Consider the following 17,577-nt stretch of genomic DNA (forward strand, 5'->3'; position numbering starts at 1 on the left):
AAAATGGTATAAGTATTTTTTTTATTTTGTTCATTTTATAAAATTTAATCATTCTTTCAGTTATTTGTTTTTATAAAAAAATAAAATATTATTAACGAAAAGAAGACTGCGATCTGCGTCAACTATGATGAGTAACGAAGGGAAAACCAGTAGAAACGCACAATACCAACACCAGGAAAAAGGTAAACACCTGATGAAATGAACAATTACACCAATAAGGAAAAGGAGAGCTAGAAACCTCATTTTTTAGCTGCCAGGGTTTTTAATTATTGTAAACGGTATAGTGCGCAAGAAATTGTTTTCCACAGGAATGCGACAGCTTGTATACCTCATTATTTGAATTATTAGATGACTAAGAGGTACGTTAAGTAACATACAGCGTGGCAAAAAAAAAAGAAATAAAGGTGCCATAAAAATGTAAAACGGTTTGCCAATGTGAATGGTTACCAGCAAAATTACTACAACACTAATGACTCCAGTTCTTATCACATAGATAAATTAGTAGATTGTAATGTACGTATGAACGGGTTTGTTTCCGCTATTCCACTGTATCATGTTTGTAACGTGGTTTATTATTGAATACACATGCTACAGAAACGTCACTTAAATTCTGTGAAATTTGGGTTCCCACTTGTGCTCATGGGATTTTTACAATTGCATATAGAAAAATTTTCCTCAGGTGTATTACATATCGCCCCAGTGTTAATTACGCAGAAAAAAAAGATAAAATACTTAATGTGATTAGAATATTTATTGTTTCTTTTGGAAATACGCGGTTTATACCGCCCCTTACTTTCTTTGTTGCTTGTTCTAGCAAAGGAAACAAGCTTATCTTAATATGAACGATGTTTGCTTTCATCTAGTGTTAGTACCAACCATTTTTAATGATAGAGTAATAGTATATCGTGTGATTATGATCTTGAGCACACAACTGAAAAGGAGCATCTTTTTGTACATCAAATATTGTCGGTCATTCTAAATGTATTTTATTAAGTACGTCGTTGTTACAAACTCATTTTAGTAAATGTATAATGCAAGACGTAGCACTGCATTGATCTATAACTTTCTCTGCAAAGCTATACAACAGAGTACGCAACGTTGCAAATGTACGAGCGTTCACATACAATAAAGTATAACAAACCGTTACTTTTCGATACTGCGAATTGCAACATTTTGAGAACGATCTGCTTGACCATAATCTTGCCTTAAGAAAAGTTAATGAGGTAGACAAAAATGGCACATGTTCGCCTTAAAAATAAGTACGCAGTCTGACGGTCGACATGATGGTGAAGCGTTTATACAGACTTTTGCGATGCTAAGAAAGTATTAGTGACAGACGGTTGGTTACAAAAGAGAAATTGGAAATACACTAAGGACATCTTAAATAATTGCCTCTTCCATGGCCATAAAGATTAATTTTGAATTTCAAAATTGGACAGGCGATATTAGGGGCTTTTAAATTACTCGCTTATAGAAGCGTTGCAGTGGCGCATCTGCGACTGGTCTGTGCGGTGCGGCAGCCGCGCCACAGAATACTATACTCATAAGGAGACCACTATTAATTTTCACACAATATCTACTTTGCAAAAGTGGCGCTGGTGGCGATTGTGGCGCTGTATCTACGCTTCTAAATATTGTATGAAAATTAGTAGTGGCGCGGCTGTAGCGCCACATTAGCGCCGTATTAGAGCCACTGCAGCGCTTATAGAAGCGTCTAATTTTGAAGGGGCCCTTATTATTATTGTTATTGTTGTATACAAATATGTCCGTTGTCATTAGAAAAAAAATCGATTATGAACTTGTCATACAGAGTTCGAAAGATACATTTATTACTTATATGGGCAATGTATGTAGGTGTATAAATCAAAAGTATGACAAAATCTTTCGTAAACATTTCAATGTCAAGATATCCATATCGAGATAAATCGAATAATTGGGAAAGAAATCAAAGTGCTGGTGCACACAAGGAAACTGTATAATCAGAAGGTTCTCCAGTTTTAACACAATTTTTGCATATTTCGACCTTTGAAGGTTTTTTGACCCTTTCCACGCTGCATGATACTTGTATGATCTCATAGCAGTAATTGATGCTTGGTAGAAACTCTTATTTTTTAATACTTACGGATTGCGCAAATTCGATTATTAATTTGTCTTAATATAGGAAAACGTTTCATCAAGCTGCGCCATGAGGAGCACGGTTTCAGCTTCTTCTATATAATATACCTTATGGAACGTTTTCGCTTCCTCGGAAAGGTTCAGAATCGTGAACTAAGGTCTGAAAAGGCTACCTACTGAAACCTCCTTTCACCAGCTCAGAGTATTTAAAAAATTCCTTTACGAATAAAGACGGCTTCACATGGCCCGTTTTTTCACGGGTCTTGGGAAGTCACCTTAAAGCTGCAAAATCATGGAACGAACTCACGTCTTAAGTCTGACATTCTAAGTCGCTTCCTATTTTGAAAACTGCGTAAATGTCTACTGACATGGTCCTTGTCTGCAACATGTTTATATTTAATTAGTAAGTATAAGTTTATTTAGGAACTTTTATATATTTATATACAAAAATATATGAGTAGGTATAAGGATATTAATAATTTACCTAATGGCACACTACTGACTAGTTTCCATCCACCTCAACAGTTTTCTGGAAGAGATCACGCATTTGCTCGCTTTAGTTTTAAGTTATTTATGTATTGTTTTTGTTCTTGCGTGTAAGCAATAAAGTCTATATCTATCTATCTTTTATGGTTAAACAGAAAATCCCTCACCGCTTCTGGTTGAGCTACAACGTAAAAGTACCGACTGGATAAAATGTTATGGTATCTGTGCACACTCCCCGAAATGTATTTTATAAAGATCGATAGGCAACTCTACTACGGCTTCAGAGATTGCCTATAAGAGCGAATTACCAATGAGTTTCTTGGCGACCCAACTAGCCCCATGTATCTAATTGATAGAGGGCCAATCCCGTCTAAAGCAGATAATAGTGTTCTAAGGTATTTATTTGTTGAAAGGTACATCATCAACTTAACACAAAACAATCTTAGAAATAAATATACATACGTTTACCATACAAGGTGCCAAGTCGCTACAGATGTATACAGCACTAAAAATTGAGAGTTAGCCAATATGATACAAAGAATAATCAAAATAATAATAATAAAAAAAGCAATTAAACATTTAAAATTACAGTTATATTTGATAGTAAAGGATATATGATATGAAACAATTGCTTGCACATGCGAATAAACTGTTTAGTGTTCCATACATGGCAGATGTCCATGTCACTGTATCTGGTCACAGTCAAGTCATTGCAGGACTACACGAGTCTGTACAAAGAGGCATAACTTCCGAGATTAGTTCGGCTACTAGACAAAACAAATAAAGTTATTTCCTTTACACAGGGGACATTATATAGGTACTTTTATGATAATTTAAAACATTTGCATATCTTATAGCTTTGTGTTCTTTAACTTTTCTTTTTAACTTATTAATAAAACAGGAATGCAATCGAAAAAACACCTCTAAATACGCTACAGTTTTATTTCGTATTAGAAAATTTTATCACTTTCTTATTAATTTGTAGTACAATAATAGTAGGCCTAGCAATCTACGTATATGAGAAATTCGCAGGACCATTCACATGGGCAATTTAACGAGCACACGTGCGCACGGCGTTCAACGTGAGTTTCTTATCAACTGTATATGAACAAAGGAACAAAGCTTTGCTATTTCAATGTCAAGAATTCATCAAAACGTGAAAAACATTAGCTTTTATGTATAATATTCATACCAATCTGTACTAGCCTAGTATCTTCTTTTGTTTTTTGACGCATTTCGGGGTTGTTTTTAGGTACCTATCTTAAGGTTAAAAATACAAAGTATTTCGTTATATACCTAAACCAGCTGAAAAAAACGTTGCTTAACTGACGTCTAATGAGGTTACCGCGTACAGAATTAATCTTTATTGTTTATGCGAAAAATACACATTTTTAAAATTAATTGTGTGTTTTATAAACTTGCCTAGTTACCTATAATAAAGGAGTATCTTCCTTAGTCATTGGTTAGCAGAGAGAGCAGCAAACTAGGTAGTTCATAATATTTTATTTTTGTTTTCTTTTCGGATTTAATTCTAGTTATACGACAGCTTATTTTAGTAGCAGTTTGCAATTTAAAGCTCTGAGTGGCACTGCAACTGTTATGGACAGGTGTGTAGCTTACCATCAAACTACTTCTTTTCATAAACAAAAATGCTAGACCGTAAGAACTTGACACACCCATTTAGAGGCCTATGTTATTAATTTATTCTAATAATAATTTAACCAGTTTGTGGGTGCAAGAATAAAAATTGCTTGACTCTACATCCCATTGTTGTATGTAGAGGTCAATCAAAATTCTTGTCACTTTGGTCCTTTCGCCCTTTTTCTGCACATTGAACTTGTTTCTCAAACACAAATACTTCCCACTATACGTGATAAGTTTATTTTCGGGTTATCGTCAAACTTTTGTGCTTCGCATTCTCTAATCAGCCAGGTATTAAAACAAATGTTTTTTATTTATTTTTGCTGGCATCATACGTAAATCGTACGAAGTCATATCTACCATGAATATAAATATCTAGAAAAGTATACAATAAAAACCATATGGAATTTTAATAACACTACCATTGATTTATAAAACACTTACCTAAATAAACTGTAGAAAGACAAACGTAATTCTCTTCTGTTGGCGTCATCAGTAGTAAAATATTGACGTGACGCAATTTTATAGAATTCTAAATCAAAGAAATATCTCACAAAATAAAAATATTATGATCGTCGTGTAACGTTACGATTAATAGAGTTGTTACTCTTTAGAAAAATAACATTTACGTACAAACCGATCCAACAATTCAGAGTTTCTTCGTCGAATATACTATAAATATCATAAATAATTTCAACATTTATTTTATTAAACATCGTAATGTTTTTAAAAACACCATGATATTCAATAAAATAAATATCGCAATTTATATAGTGACATTCTGGCAGTTTTCTGTTATACTTAACGTGACCATTGTTTTTTTCCCCCCAGAGCGGGACGCCTGTAAATTTATTATTGTTTTAAAAATAAAAGACATGTTTACGATAGTTACGAAATGATTAATGATAAAAAAATAAATAAAAAGAACTAAAATTGTGTAATGAATCAAAAATTTTAAAAAAGATCTGATCTTGTGTAGTCTGGTGCGCGATATCTGGTTGGCTGGCTTCATATACATATTATTTTTCGGTTTCGTGCCATTTTTTATAAATTATTATTACGTGTGTATTTTGGGGATTCGGTACACGAAGCCAAAAGCTAAAAGCGGGACGTATGGTCACGTTAGGTATATTGCAAAGGTACCTGGATATGTGAAGAAAACTTTCATAAGATTTTTTACAAGTGGATAAATTATCAAGACTTGCTGATGGTAAAAGCGGTAGCCACGGGTTAGGCAACAGACACTGGTTCGAATCGGATCGAAGAATGTTTTAGTATTTGTTCGGTCTTTGTATAAATAATAATAAGTAATTCCAATTTAATTTTCGTCACGGAAAAGTCATAAATAACGAGGTTTTTCCCGTTCGCTGTGGTGAGAAGTCCTTTGAAATTGCTTATGGGACTATATACAGTGAAGAATATCCAGTGCTTCCAAGATGGTGCACTGAAGATCATAATTAAAACCCTTGGTTTGTAGGAGACCAGGAAATACTATTTTGAAATTGTCAACTATGAAGCAGGAGATAAAGACACGTAAGGAAAAGTATAAGTCACGTTACGACTGTCACTACATACAAATCTAGTGACTAGGTCTTTGGTTGACGAAAAGTGGATTCAGTAGAACACAATCAGTCGAATAATGACCAGGGATCGGAATAGGCAGAGTTTTTTTACCTAAACTTCGAAGAACATAGACAGAAAATGGAGACTGCCTTACGACAATATTTTTTATTTTATATTGCACATTTGACACGTATAAATAGTGAATAGGCAGGTTTGCAGGGATAGGTCTAATAATACGTCTGTAGTGATTCCAAGACTAGATCGACTAAGACTTTGTAACGATGGGGCACCAAAGGTACTTATAGTCGCATACAAAAAATACACATTTTATTTTTTTCCTACTAAAATATTAGATTTATGGCAAAATGTGATATGATAATATTTAAATAGGTCAATAGGATCTCTCGATTGGCATTTTTTTAGAGAGGTGTCGTGAAAAAAATCTAATGTCCGCAAATATCGCTGATCCGACCCACTGTGTCGCAAAGTTAAAATAAATATAATGTAGGTACCTGCCTGTCCCCAATTACGTCAATTTTTAATGTTCTTAAGTGATTTCTCGAATCCAGAACAGGCCCAGGACCTAAAAAATATTGTCGTAAGGCAGTCTCCATTTTCTATGTTCCTCGAAGTTTAGGTATAAAACTCTGCCTATTCCGATCCCTGATAAAGACTTAGGAAGAAAAGCATCACGGGACTCATTATTCCAAACTATAATAAACTATGACACAGATCTGTTAATGGTAACAAGGACGGTTACAAAATAATAAAAAAAGTGAAGAATATTATCATAATTGCAAAAGATCATTCCTGGTATTTTGACGTCGGTTAATAATAACTCTAAATAAAAAATGTGTTTAATCAGCCTTGAAACTAGCGATATTTTTATTTATCTTTACGTCACCACAATCAAATTGTTGCGTATGTCATTTTAAAAAACCGTTTCGTAATCGATAACATTTCTTGGAAACGTTTGGGCCAAGTACTTCTTGACAGAAGTTTCTTTTGTTTTAGTTTGTTATAAAAATTACCTTTTATATACAGGATATAATCGTTAAGTGCGTCCAGGCGATTATTCCGTAAATATAAGAGATATCAAAAACCTTTTAGCTGATATCGAAAGTACGTAACATACAAATATCCAACATTTTGACGTTAATCGCTCCCATACATGTAATATGACATTCGTAGAGAGGCTTTACTTTGCCTATTGGTACTTGTTACTTGGTACTTGGTGCAACGGGCTGGTACCCGCAACTCGACGACAAAGCGCCTATTTTGCGTGTGGTGGGTGCAGGGTCCTACTCGTGCCACCCAAGCTCCTCCAGGAATATCAGCAGCCTCCTTTGCCTATACCTCGATTCAATCCATTTTGAAGAAAAAGTACACAAATAAGTCACTGACCCGACAATAGACGGTTTAGTGATGGCCAATTGTAACCCCAACTACACATCGATTAAATAATTGAATTAATCGATTTGTTCAATTGAGTCATACCAGCGGTTTTCCTTACATAACCTATACAGGCTGTATATTTGAAAGTGAGACATATTCATGCATGTCATAGCATGCAAATCATGTTACAACTTAACATAGACTAAAATAAAATTAGGATATGGGACAGAACAAAGAATAAAATAACAAATGTGTTTGAAGTGTACATAGGGATAACCCGATTCGAATATTGTATTAGGAATAGTGTAAATGACGATTGCACAAAGTGCGAAAAACTGTATGTTAACTGTATGTATAATATACGTTATTGTGTATAGTCAATTGTAAGCCTTATAGCAAAGTAAATAAATGGATAAAAATTAATATCAATGGTTTGAGTTGGTCATTTTTCCTTTAAATTGTATAGTCTGAAAATTACGCGGGCACGAAAAAATTAAAAACCATAACGTTGAGACAAATGTTATAGATTTTATTGAATACCATGATGTTTTTCTTATACATTCATTTTTTGCGAACACATGCGTTTGTTATGTCCGCTCGACTCCGGAGCTCGTGATCAAGAGATCCGTATTTTCAAATATATAGGCTGCATATTTGAAAGTGGGACATACTTATAGAGTGCGTTATATTCCTGATTCTGAACCCAAAAAAATAATAAACTAATGAACTTAAAGTTTAAAAAAAAAAAAATTATTTTTTTTATCGACTACTACTTGAGAACAACATTAGTTATAGAAATCTATGCACATCACTATTATTACTCCGACGCAGCGGCGGGTGGTGGCACGGCGGCAAAAAACAAAGCACAAGTTGGGGATGAGGGCGCATACGCGATATTACTCAGTGCACGCGCGACCTTGATCTAACGAAGACATGTAAATTATTTGTACTTCCGCTCGCCCGATCGCCGCAAAATGGATAAATATCCAACGTCGAATTGACGGAGATGGTGCGACTTTACGCAATAAGTGGTGATAGTGTGAAGCAAGCTATTGAAATGTTCCCAAATCTTAATCTCAAAAGTTTACGCGGAGGAGGTGAACAGTGTCGAAGTGTTGCGTGATAGGTTTATCTCAGCATTCTTAGCCCCCACCCCCGACCTGTGCTTTGTTTTTCTTTTGCACTCGCCGCTGCGTCGGAGCAATATTAATGATGTGCATAGATTTCGGTAACTAAAGTGGTTCTCAAGTAGAAGTCGAGCAAAAAAAAAATATTTTGTAAAGTTTAAGTTCATTAGTTTATTATTTCTTTGGGTTCAGAATCAGGAATATAATGCACTCTATAAGTATGTCCAACTTTCAAATATACAGCCTGTATAAGCATATTTAAGATTTCAATTTAAATCCTCCTATCAAATCCTTACACTTAGATACTAGTACGATTGCGATTGAAATGTTCGATGTGATAATCGATTACCAAAGTTTAATTAATTGAACCGAATGTTTTTTACAACACAGAACAGCACTATGTAACCATAGGCAAGTCGTAGTAATATAGATGAATAATAACCTCACTTTTGGACTACCACTTTTCAAATACGATCTTACGAGGCTATTCAAATGAATATTGTTGGAAAAAGTGATGATATATCAAGTCGAAATCCTCGAAATATTCGTGAAAGTGTTACCTATTCAATTTATTGAGTGATTGTTTTAGAATTTTAACCAAACAGGTTTGTTTACTTTTTGTTCAAAATGGATTGGAACAGACTTTACAAACATAGGCATAACAAAGCCTACTAGAGGTCATAATAAGTTTACAATAAATACAAAATGATTTTATTTTTAAGTAGGTATAACATTTTGTATTCCAAGCAGTTTTTACTTGGTCTGTGTTTGAAACGATGTCATATTAAATTTATGGGAGGAGGACACATACGCACGCAGGCACGCACGCACGCACGCACACACGCACGCACGCACGCACGCACGCACGCACGCACGCACTAGCTAGCTATCTATACGTATTCTCAGTCTAGTACTGCAAAAATTCGAGAAAGACTGTTAAATTTTGTATTACGGTAAATAATTACCTGGTTATAGAACTTTATGAGTTACCAGAGAGATGTAGAGTAATGAGAAACTACTACGACTGACGATGTTTATTTGCTTATTATTTTATATTTTAGTCATTTATTGCACAGGAAAACACATATCACATTTAGTAAAAAGGAAAACACAAACAAAAGCTTTTTTTCATAATACCAAGTGACGGGGTGAACGAGTTGTGCGCCTAGTAAATAGTAAACGACACGCTTATTCATAACAGTGCCACTCAGAGCTTTAAGTCGCAAATATCCTAGAGGCTTTGCCAATGCACCTGTCACCTTGGGACATAAATTGACAAGTCCCATGTGCGTGTAATTTCACTAAAATTATTTCTAAAAGAAATTTCTTCCTGCAGATCTAATACAGGGCACAATGATTACAATAACGGGTTTACGTGAACAACAAAATAAAGGCTACGTAATAAAAATAATACCAATAGCAATAAATTATTATAAGTACACAATATGTATACTTAGATAAATACATATTTCATAGTACTCGATGATATAATACCTGTAAAATGGATGGAACAGTGGATACGTAGTGCTCTTTCACACTCATTTTGAAAATAGCTTCTGTCGTGACTTGTCGTATTGTCGTATTTTTATAGTACGGTTTATATTTTAGACTCATGTGTGGTCTAATCACTTCTCTCTAAACTATAAAGTAATGTGAAACCCCAATAGGAGTCTCCGCGCGAGTACAATCATAATCGCACGAAGAGTAAATCATAGGTACCTATTTATTATATTGCAATAGCGATTAAGGATGTTATGTCAGATTGTCATTGTGTCTCGGGTCGCATTGACACGCGAGAGGGCTTGGTTCGAGACGCACTCAGTAGCGTAGTTATCTAAAGGCCTTTTAAGAATAAATATTATATTGATCTTAAAAAAGCACATTGTGTGGTAACATCTGTAACTTATTGCAAAGGATTAATAGGGATTTGGTCCAAGAAAAGGTCGCTTTCTTGCCAAAGACGGCACATTCTATACTATTATAGTATCCTTAGTAGTCTTCCTTGTGGAATTCGTCCAGGAAAGTACTGTTCTCTTACCTGCTTCTGCCGCCAAGTAAAGTAATATGAGCATTACTGCGCTCCGTTTTTGAAGGATAAGGGTGGTGGTGATATAACAGGCACATGGGACTTGTCAATTTATGCTTTAGGGTGACAGGCGCAGTGGCAGTGTTCCTCCTATCTTTGCGAATTAAAGCTCTGAGTGGCACTGAAGCTGCTATGGCCAGGCGTGTCACTTAACACCAGGCTCACGACTAGTTCGTTCTGTCACTTGGTATCATAAAAAAACGCTCCATTCAACCAAGTAATATCTTGGTAGTAGGTAAATAAATAGGTAATCATTAATATTAGTGAAATAACGAAATTGGTATATTCCTTCGTTAGTTACGCTAATGATCTGTGTGATCAACTTTGTTTAACTAGTTTTGCTACTTCGTTCGGTGTCATTTTAAATTTCTTCTATGATGTTATTCTGCACGTCCTTCACAGTGAAAGGATTTAAAATAATTGCGAACTGTTTGTTTACTTCGTGAGATATTTCGTTTACGTATAATCAAGAAAATGATTTTATAAGTTCTATCGTGTTATATTTCAGCCAGTGACTTGGAATCACAGAAATCTAAATAAATAGATACTTGGAATGAACGGCTGTCGAAAAGAGGTCACCTATGTGCGAAAATAGACTAATTTAAAGGCGAATAGTTTTCTTGGATGCTCTTGTATTAATTCTGTATACATTATGTATATGTATTGTATACATCATGTGTACATAATTTCTACCGTCCGCTAACTAATACGCGGCTAAGTGACAAAATAATTTTTTGAGATATCATAAAAACCATAACCCCGTTTTCAGAATATTGAAATTTTTTATTGATATTTCAGCTATGCATCATTAGGGTAAGTTCCGATAAGTCGAACAGGTTAAGTAATTTTAATTGTTTTTAAAAGAGAATTTTGTCCTCTATTTTTTGCTATACATAAGAGTATTATACTGGGGCGTAATCTTTCCTTTAATTAACCATAAAAGTATGTTATTGTATTTATTCTTGTTTTCAGGAAATGTCACGGGCTAATTACATCTTAATTAAAATATTAAATATCGAATTGCCGGAAGTTCGTGTCAACTTTCGATTTCGAAAGTTATTTGGTCAGTGTTGTCAATTACGTAGGTAAATAATAAAGTTTTTAAAGTGTCTCTGCGTATTTGTTTCGTAATTTGCGAGAAAGTTTAGTGTAGCGTCTAACTAATTTCCTACTACCTACTAGATCTTATACATTTTATTGTTGAGTTTAATTTTACTGACTTCTGTTATTCAATATCATAACTATAAGTATCGGGTTGGCCAAAAATTCCGTGCGGTACCAAAGTATAAAACAAAAACATGAAAAAATATACCTATATCAAATTTTAATCAATTACGTATTGGTCATTCAGTACAATCTTTTGGCATCTTTCGGGTAATTTTAGAATTCCACTTTCGTAATTCTTGTTTTTACTTATAAAATACTCCTCTCAGTGTTGTTTGGTGGTCTCTTCGTTACGAAAGTCGTATCCATTCAAAGAATTTTGAAACAAGTGAAAAGATGAAATAAAAATATTGTGCGAATACGGTGGATGAGCTAATACATCTCAACCTAACTACAATAGTTGTTGACGGCTTTACGTGTGTATGGTTTGCCATTATTACTTTACGACTTACGAGTTTTGGGCGTTTTTCGTGAATTTATAAACATTCCCGCCTATTTTCATAATGCGCGCTAAAATATGACTTATATAATATCCATAGACAACATGTTTAAAGAAAAGTTATTTTTTGTTAGCTAGTGAAACCTGTTAAACTGCAGGGACTTCCTCACCAACCCATTACTATAAGTATTTTAAATTCTTGTTTTATCGCTTTGTGTTGATCCCTCTATAATTAGATAAATCGTGAATAATCGTAGAAGGAATATAAATATATCTATATTCTGACAAAATACGAGCAAATATAGTATATTAGCAACAAAAACACATTGTAGATAGTTTATCGGCTTGAATTCTTGTAATCTATTGTAATCAATCCACTGAGTCGAACAATTTTGATAACAAATAGTTAAAACCTGTTCTGATTCCTTCGAATTTTGTTTACTTTGTTTTTGTTTTGACATCTAGGGAGTTCCACTTAGTATTATTATTTATTCTGTTGTTCTGCCACAAAGAAGTTGTACTATTATAATAAACGAGTCTCCTATTATATTGATACTGACAAGCAATGTATGTTACCAAGAAAAAGTAAATATAACTAACTATAGGAAATTGAACTATAGTTTATATTTAGCGTTTATATACGAAAAAGGAATATGTTTTTCTGACAAAAAATATGCAGTCGAACGGTATATGTATACTGTTTAACAATTTTAGCTAATTTCACGCTTCCGTAGTTTTGTCTTACCAGTAACGATATTGTCGTAATAGACCTGCAGAAACATTGTATGAAAATTCGCATTCGAGTGTGGTGACATGAGAAATCGTCAGCTGACATTTGCTGAGGCAATCCTCTTTAGACAAAAACGTCCTTTCTTAAGACACCAAGTGACGGGACTTACAAGTTGTGCGCCTGATTTAAGAGACACGCCTGTCCATTTTGCAGTTGCAGCTGCAGTTCAAGTTGCACTGCCACTCAGAGCCTTAAATCACAAAGATCTGAAGGATACCACCACTGCACCTATCACTCTAAGCCACAAGTCGACAAGTCCCATGTGTGTTCTGTCCTTTGTCGTCGGGCGAACTTTGCATTATGATACCATCGTTCATTGTGTTCATTTATACTGCTCGAAAAGGAAATACTAAAGATTGTTATACTTAAACACATTTCTAATAGTAATTGTTCTATTCATTAAATATATTGATAATTAATTTACCTATCGATCATTGTTACGAGTCGATCTGTGTTAGACATATCAGTGTCATAGTTACTTCATAACTTTTAGTATCTAACAATTTAATATTGGTTGGTTGGGTTAAAAAGACTAAGTTTTATCAAGTATTATTTGACAAAGAAAAATTATTTCTATCCCGCCCTGGACTCAAACTAGCGACTATTGCTAAACCGTAGTTTAGTAGCAATAAAGTGTTCGTTCGGTAGGGCTAGCACGACAGTGCGCGACATGTGCGAGAGCGACATAAAGCACGAGATACTATGCTATTACTTTATTCTATTCTCGCATAGAGATATCGCGTTTTATGTCGCGCATTGTCGTGCTAGCCCTATTGGGAAGTACTGCCACTGTGAGCATTACTACGTTCCAGTTTTGAAGGGTAAGGGTGCAGGTGAAATTACAGGCACGAGACTTATCGACTATGTCTCAGGGGGCCGGGCGCATTGGTAAAGCTCTGAGTGGCACTGCAGGCGCACGACTTGTTTGTTCCGTCACTTGATATTACAAAAAAACCGGGACTACCACTCTTGCCACTAAGATATATAACGAGTCAGGAGACCTTACGAATTTCTCTATAATATGCCTATTGCAGATCTTTGTGTTTAAAAGGCTTTTTTGCCATAACGCCACCTGAGAGAAACCTATCGTCGGCTAAATGCGTAGGTAAAGCTTGTAATCTTTTATTCGTTCTTAGTATTCCTGTTTGTTAATAGTGGAAGTAAGGAAAATATATGTTCATCTTAATTTTTTTATTTTCTTTTTTTATCAGCTTCGAATCTTAACATAATCTTCATTGATGTTAAGTTTTGAGTAGGTACAGAAAACATAAATACTAGAAACAATTATATGAGAGTCTATGACAATACCTTCAATTTATAACTAAAAAAGGGTCTACAGTCTAGTTTAGACATTTTATTTTAAGTTTTAATTGCCCAAAATTGCGCTTGAAGAAAAAAAAGGGATTTCCTCCAAAAACGGCGTTCCGAGGTTTGTAGCCGACGCTATGAAAGTTTTTACTTCACGTTACACATGAGCATTTGTTAAATTATGTGTAACTATATCGAACCAGAACAAAGGGCATTGAAGACCTTACAAAATCGCACAATTGGCTCTTTTTTCCCGTCGTATACAAACCTGGAGGCGCTAAAATATGCCGAGTGTTAATTCGGTGTATCCGGTTGTAACTTGTTGCAGCACTCGGACTGCGCTTTGAAATTTCAAGAAAGGATCTTTGCAAATATACTTACATATAAAAAAGGTTCGTTCAAGGAAGTACTCCTAGTACCTTATCTCTTTCTGATGTACCGGTTTAGAAGGGTGAGGGTGCTGCTGAAATAATAGGTTATATTATAGGTGCCTACATGGGACTTGTCAACTTATGTCTCAGGGTGATAGGCGCAGTCGTAGTACCCCTCGGATCTTTGCGATTCTATGTGGCACTGCCACTGTCATGGATAGGCGTGTGGCTTACTACTTGTTCCTCCCGTCGCATGATATCAAAAAAATAAGCTTTTAATATTTAGCTTCCACGTTGAACATGACCGACATTCGACTTGTCTAATTTCCTTTTGTTGTAATGACATAAACAGTTACAGCTGCAATATGTCCAAGCAATAGTTTGGTCAACGTAGCATTATCAGTTGTTCATTTTGCTATTCCTGTTAAATGAATGAATGATCTGGTATGTTACTATGATCTTTGCAAAATTAACTTACAAAATCAATCACGATTCAAAAGTGAGTTTTAAATCAGCACTATTTGAACAACGTCCAAAGTTTACATGAGTCATGAAACGTTCCGCATGTTTTGATGTGTTCCAAATATTTTTGTTTGTACAACACGTATACTAACTAAGGATACTGTTTGTAACAAATTCGCAGAAAGTGTTTGCGAAAAACAAGAAGAAAAAAAACGAAATTATTGCTACGATTCAAAAACGAGACTCATCATTTTTCATCTAGAGCCTAGCAAACTTTTTGACCCAGTTAGGCAAGATGAAAAAATTTCAACGCCCACCACCACATAAAATAATTTTATTAATTGTCAACACGTTTTTTTTAAATTAACATAAATAATCACAAGGAAAAAAAATATATGTAGTGTAGTTTATACAGATAATTCAAGTTTACTTTTTTCAAATGCGGTAGCACCCATCAACGGCCCCGATTGCTTCCGAAGCCCTTACCGCCCCCGCAGGACTCTTCATCGCCCATTGGGACCATTTTGGGAAACTATGATCTAGAGAAATAATAACTCAAAATTTCTTTGTTGTAGGCACACAAAGGTTGTACCTTGCGTTAATTTAAATAGCGTTCAGAAGTTGTTGAAATGCAACTGTTTGTATAGCTTGACCTATAATTAAATGTACACGAGGATTGAAATGTAAGACAGTATGCCCAAGCATTTTCAAGTATTCATATTCATTATCAACCCATTTATACGTCCCATTGCTGGACACGAGTCTCCACTCAGACGAGAATGTAGGCCATAGTCCGCCACACTGGTTCAACGCGGGTTAGTGGTTTCACACGTTTTTCGATAGTTGTGAACATTTTTCGATATGCAGGTTTTGTCACGATGTTTTATTTCACCGTAAAGGTAAATTTCAAATTAAATTCGCACATAAATTCCGAGAAACTCAGATGTGCGAGGTTGGATTTCTACCTACAGCCTCTGCTTGAGAGGCTGTAGGTCAAGCCAAACCACGGCTTATGGGGAGTATAATTCATATTAATAGCAGATTGTTTTGATTAGCCTCAAGTGTTTGTCATAAGTTGTATTGCAACCGTGCTTAATATAAATAATCAATTACTAATTGAAAGCCTAAATTTAGTCAACAGCAACTAGCTGTTATCTATTTTTTTTGTAATAGATCAGTAAAAAGCTACCAAGGTGAACACGACAAGAATAGAAAGTGAAACTGCCGAAAACGCCGCTCACTGACTACGTTTGTGGGTTTGGCGGTAAGTGATTGTTTATTTATGGCACCTAGGTACATATTATTTGTCTATTGGACGGTGCTACAGTCATCTATGATTAGAATGGTTTTATTGTACTTTGAACAAGTTATTTTTGTTATGCTATTTCTGTTTGTAAACCAAAATGCGTTGGTGTTACGGTTACGTTACGTCTGAATGGAGATTGGAGTCCTTGAAGGTGTAGTTTTCTTGTTTTCTAAGAATATCAGTTTTAACGACACACCGTATCGCTGAATTATTGTTATTCGTCATCATTCATAGAAATACAACGATTTCAAGACACATTTTTAATCTATGCTTTGATAGGTAACTTGGTTTTGTTTCAAAACACGGTCTAATCTAAATACATTTAATCAGTAGGCGTTTCGTAAAAAGATTGTCCTTTTATTGTTAAGAAAACAATAGGTACACTAATTTTAAAACTACTATGATTTTGGCTAAAATATAATCTCCAAGTACAATTACTAAACATTACACACGTTGCTCTTATACCAAAGCAATTAGCTAAGGCACTTGTGTTATGGAAATCGGAAATAATGACGGTATTGCAAACACCCAGCCCCGAGACAATATAGAAAACTTCGTTTTTCTACACTGATCCGACCGGGGATCAAACCCGGGACTTCAGTGATGACGACCCCATGAAAATCCGTATATAAGCCACTTGACCCCGGCGGTCTTCAACTACAATGCATATAAAAGGCATAAAATTGTACTAAAAGTTCATACGATTTCTTGTTACCGTATTTTTCGAGGCAGTCAGACCTACGCGACGAGCGGTTTATTTAACGGTGCATGTCTGATTTATCTACAAAGCGAACACTACCAACATTTTAAATGATACTTTTTTAATAAATGTCCACATCAGTAGTACGAAGAGTGAGAGGCAGCAGCAACGAGATCCTGAAGATGATAGCAGACAGGATGGATGTAGCACTGTTCCGGAAGTTCACTGAGTTACATGTTTTACGTGTGAGTCAGTGAGACGCCGCGCGCCGGAGGGGCTGGATTCACCTGTTTGATGTACTTATAATATGTAATTTGTCAGTCTGTAGAGTGACTGTACCATATTACTCCTAATACTAACATAGTTATAAGGTGTGTTAGGTATAACTTACTAACTTGTATGAACTATGTTGTGTGAAAAAAAAGGATTTTTATTAATATTTTTTCAATTTTTTTATTATTGATATTATACACTTAAAAAAGACCATGGTACATAACATCATCAATCTTAAGGTACTTCATCAATGCAAGGGTCAGTGGAGAAGAAATCCAGTCTTGTCGAGAGTCCATGATTAGTCGTTTAAGTGTGACAATTAAAGCAGTCTCCGATTGGGGCCATATTGTA

General features: G+C 35.0%; 1 protein-coding gene and 1 long non-coding RNA gene across 3 annotated transcripts in view; one reads left to right on the forward strand and one right to left on the reverse strand.

Annotated features, from left to right (window-relative positions):
* LOC113232952 (2-oxoglutarate-dependent dioxygenase htyE) overlaps positions 1–17,577 on the reverse strand; it is a 53,604-nt gene that overhangs the window by 22,957 nt on the left and 13,070 nt on the right. The gene's annotated exons all lie outside the window — the stretch shown is intronic.
* LOC113232953 lies at positions 14,179–17,119 on the forward strand. Of its 2 annotated transcripts, XR_003310668.1 has the most exons (4): positions 14,179–14,235; positions 14,443–14,506; positions 15,523–15,630; positions 17,098–17,119. It is a non-coding gene; the product is annotated as an uncharacterized LOC113232953 (long non-coding RNA). The 2 variants fall into 2 exon arrangements; XR_003310667.1 differs by lacking the exon at positions 14,179–14,235 and having other exon boundaries at positions 14,371–14,506.

The sequence above is a fragment of the Hyposmocoma kahamanoa genome, unplaced genomic scaffold (genome assembly GCF_003589595.1).
Source record: "Hyposmocoma kahamanoa isolate Upper Pololo Valley unplaced genomic scaffold, ASM358959v1 78, whole genome shotgun sequence".
Classification (NCBI taxonomy): Eukaryota; Metazoa; Arthropoda; class Insecta; order Lepidoptera; family Cosmopterigidae; genus Hyposmocoma; species Hyposmocoma kahamanoa.